This window comes from Canis lupus, chromosome Y (genome assembly GCF_048164855.1).
Source record: "Canis lupus baileyi chromosome Y, mCanLup2.hap1, whole genome shotgun sequence".
NCBI lineage: Eukaryota > Metazoa > Chordata > Mammalia > Carnivora > Canidae > Canis > Canis lupus.
The window spans coordinates 7,829,438-7,835,585 of NC_132877.1; positions in this window are offsets into that span (position 1 = coordinate 7,829,438).

The window sequence follows — 6,148 nt, forward strand, 5'->3', positions numbered from 1 at the left end:
AAAGTCTTGTGAATAGACGCTCATCTGCCAACAGAGAAATAATTCCTACAATTTGTAAACTATTGAACTTAATTTAGCTCTTCATCCATCACTGTAATTATTCTTTTGACTAAATTTTAAGGAATTGGTCACTTCACTTTCTTCTCTTTCCTGAGATAATCACAATACTAATAATAATGATGAAATACATCATATGGCAAGCACATTTGATTCATCTCTGTCATAAATACATATGCATAAATTCTTAAAATGGGTTTTGGGGAATATTTTCCAAATGTAGGGGGAACCCAAGGGATTTATAAAAAAATTTTGAGGTGGGATGAATTCTTGTAGTCCAGTGATAAGGAATGCAGACCACATGCTGAATCTCAGCCTTACTTGTCAGAACCCTGAGGAGAGAACTTTGTGCTTCCTATTCAGTAAACCTCCTTTATTTTGAAAAGAGGTTTCTTGTTTTGGTCTTTCATTGGATTACTTTGACATTGGACTTCATTCTAAAAATTTGGTCAGTCTTTCATTTCTCATCTTGTCCCTGTAATGCAGAAATCCAAGATAGCTGCTAATATGTGCTATAGCATGCAACCTTCTGATCCAGTGCCCAGAACCCCAACACAGGCTTCGAAGATAGCATTACTCTCTTCATATAGCAAGAAGTCTTCCAATGATCCATCCATTAACTTTTCACTTTGAAATATTTCCAAATCTACAGAAAAGTTTCAAGGATGATAAAAATACATTTCTAAGACCTTCACATACATATACTTTTTGTCAACATTTTGTCACATATGCTTTACTATACTTTTTGTATTTTTCTGAACTATTCTCTGAGTCCTTCTAAAGCAACTGAGCTTGTATTTTCCAAGAATAAGAACATTCTCTTACATAATAAAGTGCAACATCTAATTTAGGAATTTTAACATAAATACATCACTACTTTTATCTTATATAAAGTTCACATGTAATTTGTGCCAATTCTCCCACTAACAGCGGTTATAGAATTTTCTTTTTTTTTTAATGATTTTATTCATTTTTTCTTGAGAGACAGACACAGAGAGACACACAGAGAGAGGGAGAGACACAGGCAGAGAGAGAAGCAGGCTCCATGCAGGGAGCCTGATGAGGGACTCCATCCAGAGTCCCCAGGATCACACCCTGGGCAGATGGTGGCTCTAAACCGCTGAGCCACCGGGCTGCTCTGAGTTATAGAATTTTCATTCCTCTTCACTCTGTAATCCAATCCAGTATCCTGTGTTGCATGTAGCTGTCCTGCCTCTAATCTCAAACAATTTTCTACTGTTCTTTATCTTTCAAGGAATTCACATTTTTTAACAATATGGTATTTCTGTAAATTTGGTCTTGCATATTTTTTACATGATGTCCTTTTTGGTGCCTCACATGAGAAGCAAAAAGAGAAGAGGAGCAGAGAGGAAAGAAGAGGTGAGAAGAGGTCAGTTTATTCCATTCATTAACTTTGATCACTTGTTTATGTGATTTGCACTGGATTTCTTCTTTGCAATTATCATTTTCCCCTTTATAATTAAACTATGTGGAGATATTTTGAGATTCAACATTTTATTTCCTTATCAAACTTGCAGCAGATACCTCTGGCATTCATAGATTATTCTTGACTGATTCATTATTTCTATAATGGCAGCAAATGGTGAATTTTTATCATTCTTTATAATGTGACATTATTTTTGTGTTCCATTTTATATGTATAAGCCAATAAAAATAGAAATTCAAGCTTCATATAGTAGCAACATATAGAAAACTAATATAAAACTGCAAGGTAGTTTTATAAAAAGGATCCATGGTAAACAATATTTTCAAAGGCTCTTTCAATATATAGTTGATGCCCTCTTGTGCTATCATTCATCTGTAAGAGTAAGCTTAGGATTGGTTGCAACTAACATTCTCATGTGTTATGGCAATTATTTAAAAAAAATAAAGATGCATAAGTGTAAATCACATTCATATCCAGTTCTAAAATGATCTTTAAAATTAATTTAATAACCCTTGAATATTACTTGGTTCCCACAATCTAGCTGAGAAATTGCTTGTGTTTACTTCTGTGTGTGGTTACATACAGCAAAGCCTTGAGGTTTTGAAAGACAAGGAGTTTCACTTCTACTTCACATTAGACAATGGATTTTTCCATTGTAAAGGAAAACTAAACACATGTGGAATAATAGAGGGCTTCCTTTATTACAGTATTTCTGTGAATGTGCTCTTTATCTGAGAACAAAGAAGTGACTTCAGAATTAACTAGTCAGTTACCTGTGCTTCAGCAAGCCTTAAACAAACTCCAACTATTTTATTAGCCAAATATTTTTCTTACACTGGCATGAGAGAGGAATAAAAACATAGCTTCAAGATGTCTGGTCATCTTCCATTTGGTATCTGGAAAACAAAACGTCTTTATCCAAGTACTATTGATTACGTGTGTGTGCGCACACGCATTCTGAAGATTGTATATACACAACTGTATTAATATTACAATTAGTGTAATATCAAAATAGAAAAAAAAGTTCAGTAAACCCTTTCTTGAACTAAAAAAAACTTGAGAGGAGAGAGAGAGAGAGAGAACACAAGCAGTGGGGAGGGGCAGGCGGAGAGAGAAGGAGAAACGGGCCCCTACTGAGCAGAGAGTCTGATGTGGAGACTGAGAGAGATCAGGACCTGAGCCAAAGGCAGACACTTAACTGACTGAGCCATGCAGGCACCCCTGCTTTTTGTGTCTTATATTTTCTGATGCTTGAAGTCAGTACTATCACAGCTACAGACCCGAACAATGACTCACACTTGAATAGTTTTAAAGATACCCTCACTGTGAGTTTGCTATGGAAAATTTTAAAAAGTCTGATTTTAATAGGGCATATCTTAAAAAAGGGCTGAGTCTCTAATGTAATAGTAATAGTAAAATAATATTAAAAAATCAACTTTTTGATAAAGAGGTAGCAGCAGTCTCTCTCTCTTTTAAATATTTTGTTTATTCATGAGAGACACAAACAGAAAGAGAGGCAGAGACACAGCAAAGGGAGAAGCAAGTTCCATGCAGGGAGCCTGATGTGGGACTCAATACCGGGACTCCAGGATCACACCCTGGGCCAAAGGCAGGCACCAAACTGCTGAGCTGCCCAGGGATCCCCCCAGCAGTCTCCTTTTATAATATTTATATTATTGAACACTTTGGAACACCTAATACATTTAAAGAGTCTAAATATTGAAATAAAATGGGAAGCATATTTCAAATTTAACTTGTTTCTCCTTGCTTTAAACTTCTATTGACACAGATTGTTAGACATAATCCCCTAAAATAACTAAAAAAACAAACTTAAGTTGAAACTAAATAAAAATGGCAATTTTTTATATTTAAAGAGAATCTGCACCAGAAAAAAAAACATACTCACTTAAAGGGAAAAATCAGTTAAGTGCTACGTAAGTCTATATTCCTTTTCTTTTTTTGTTCAAATGGAAAAGTCAACAAATCTTGTCATTTCTTATTCTGTCTTATTCTGTCTCACTAGCCTACCTTTTATTTGGTTGACATTGTCATTGTCATTTCTCCCATTATCCAAAATTTTCTGGCTTATCCCCCTTCACATCTTTTCTCTCACTCTTTTTCTTCCAGGTATCCCTTAAACACGGGATTAAGGGAGTTTATACTTTCTCTGCCATAGCTACACTTTCTCTAATCTATGCCTTTTCTTTCCCTATGACTCCTTAGGACTCTATTTGATTCTTTGTCTTGTGCTCCATCTAGCTAGATGTCTCCACATGATTATTACTTAAAGTCATCCAGTCTGTAAAACTTGTCCCCACCAACTTGGACAATAGTATCATTATTATTAAAAACACATGAGAAGTGAACATTTTCTGCATCTTGTTATTATTCAAGTTCATTTTTCACCAGCAAGTGCTCAGTTCAGAGTATTCAATCCTACAATTCAGTTCCTAGGTTAAGTCTTTTTCTTCTTTCTTTTGAGTTCTTTCCTGCCTACATGACCTACATGTGAAAAGGAGAAATACAAAATAATATTTGCAGAGATACACTCAAGATAGCAAAGCTATGTGGAGAAGTATGAAATATTCCCTAAAAGAAAATATAGGAAATAGAGAAGAGAGTATACACTTCAATAAAAATGGTGTACACCCTGACCAGAATGCATGAACATTTATTCTGATGTTCCCTAGTTGTCTAGAAAACTAGTGGAAATAATATACTTTCTCCTCTAGTAGCACACAGATGTCTTGGTAATGGACAATGTAATAGCCAATTATACTAGCAGGTAGGCATTTCATCTGGTCTGCTTTTTCTTTTTCTTTCCACTTTCTTCAGTTCTTATAACTTTGGTTCTTTAACTTTTTTTACATTATTTTATTTAAATTCAATTTGCCAACATATAGTATAACACCTAGTGCTCACCCTGTCAAGTGCCTATCATCCAGCACCCCGCCCACCTCCTCTTCCACAATGCTTTGTTTCCCAGTTAGGAGTCTCTCATGGTTTGTTTCCCTTTCTAATTTTTCCCACTCAATTCCCCTCCTTCTCTTATAATCATTTTCATTATTTCTTATATTCCAAGTATGAGTGAAGCCATATGATGATCTGATGACTTATCTCACTCAGCCTAATATCCTCCAGTTCCATCCACTGGAAGCAAATGGTGGGTATTCATTCTTTCTAATGGCTGAGTAATATTCTATTGTATATTTGTACCAACCTTCTTTAACCATTCATCTATCCTGACATCAAGGCTCCTTACACTGTTTGGCTATTGAAGACATTGATGCTATTAATATTGTGGTGCAGGTGTCCTGGCATTTCACTAAATCAGTATCTTTGGGGTAAAACATTCTCTGTAAAGCCCAACCTTTGAATGGCTATACCAATTGCATTATCACTGACAGTGCAAGAGGGTTTCCCTTTCTCCACATCCTCTCCAACATTTGTTGGTTCCTGTCTTGTTAATTTTCAGCATTCTCACTGGTGTGAGGTGGTATCTCATTGTGGTTTTGATTTGTATTTCCCTGATGCCCGGTGATGTGGACCATTTTCTCATGTGATTGTTGGCCATGTCTCTGTCTTCCTCTGTGAAATTTCTGTTCATGTCTTCTGCCCATTTCATGATTGGATTGTTTGTTTCTTGGCTGTTAAGTTTGATATGTTCTATATAGATCTTGGATACTAGCACTTTATCTCATAGGTCATTTGCAAATATCTTCTCCCATTCTGTAGGTTGTCTTTTAGTTTTGTGGACTGTTTCTTTTGCTGTGCAGAAGCTTTTTATCTTGATTAAGTCCCAATAATTCATTTTTCTTTTGTTTTCCTTGCCTTTATAGATGTATCTTGCAGGAAGTTGCAGTGTCCAAGTTCAAAGAGGATGTTGCCTGTGTTCTCCCTCTGGGATTTTGATGGATTCTCATCTCACATTTAGATCTTTCAACCATTTTGAATTTTTCTTTATGTATAGTATAAGAGAATGGTCCAGTATTATTCTTCTGCATGTAGCTGTCCAATTTTCCCAGCACCATTTATTGAAGAGACTGTCCTTTTTTCAGTGGATAGTCTTTCCTGCTTTGTCAAATATTAGTTGATCATAGAGTTGAGGGCCCATTTTTGAAATCTTTTTCTGTTCCATTGATCTATGTGTCTATTTTTGTGCCAGTACCACACTGTCTTGATGATCACAGCTTTGTAGTTCAACTTGAAATCTGGCATTGTGATGCCCCCAGCTATGGTTTTCTGTTTTGCTATTCTGAGTCTTGTCTGGTTCCATACAAATCTCATGATGATTTGTTCCAAGTCTGTGAAGAAAGACCATAGTATTTTGATAGGGATTGCAGTGAATGTGTAGATTTCTCTGGGTAGGATAGATATTTTCACAATATTAATTCTTCCAATACTGAGCATGGAATATTTTTCCATCTCTTTGTGTCTTCCTCAATTTCTTTCAGAAGCGTTCTGTAGTTTTTAGGGTATAGATCCTTTATCTCTTTGGTTAGGTTTATTCCTATGACCTTACACTTTTGGGTGCAATTGTAAATGGGATTGACTCCTTAATTTCTCTTTCTTAAGTCTCAATGTTAATGTATAGAAATGCTACTGGATCTGTTCATTTATTTTGTATCCTGCCACATTGTTGGA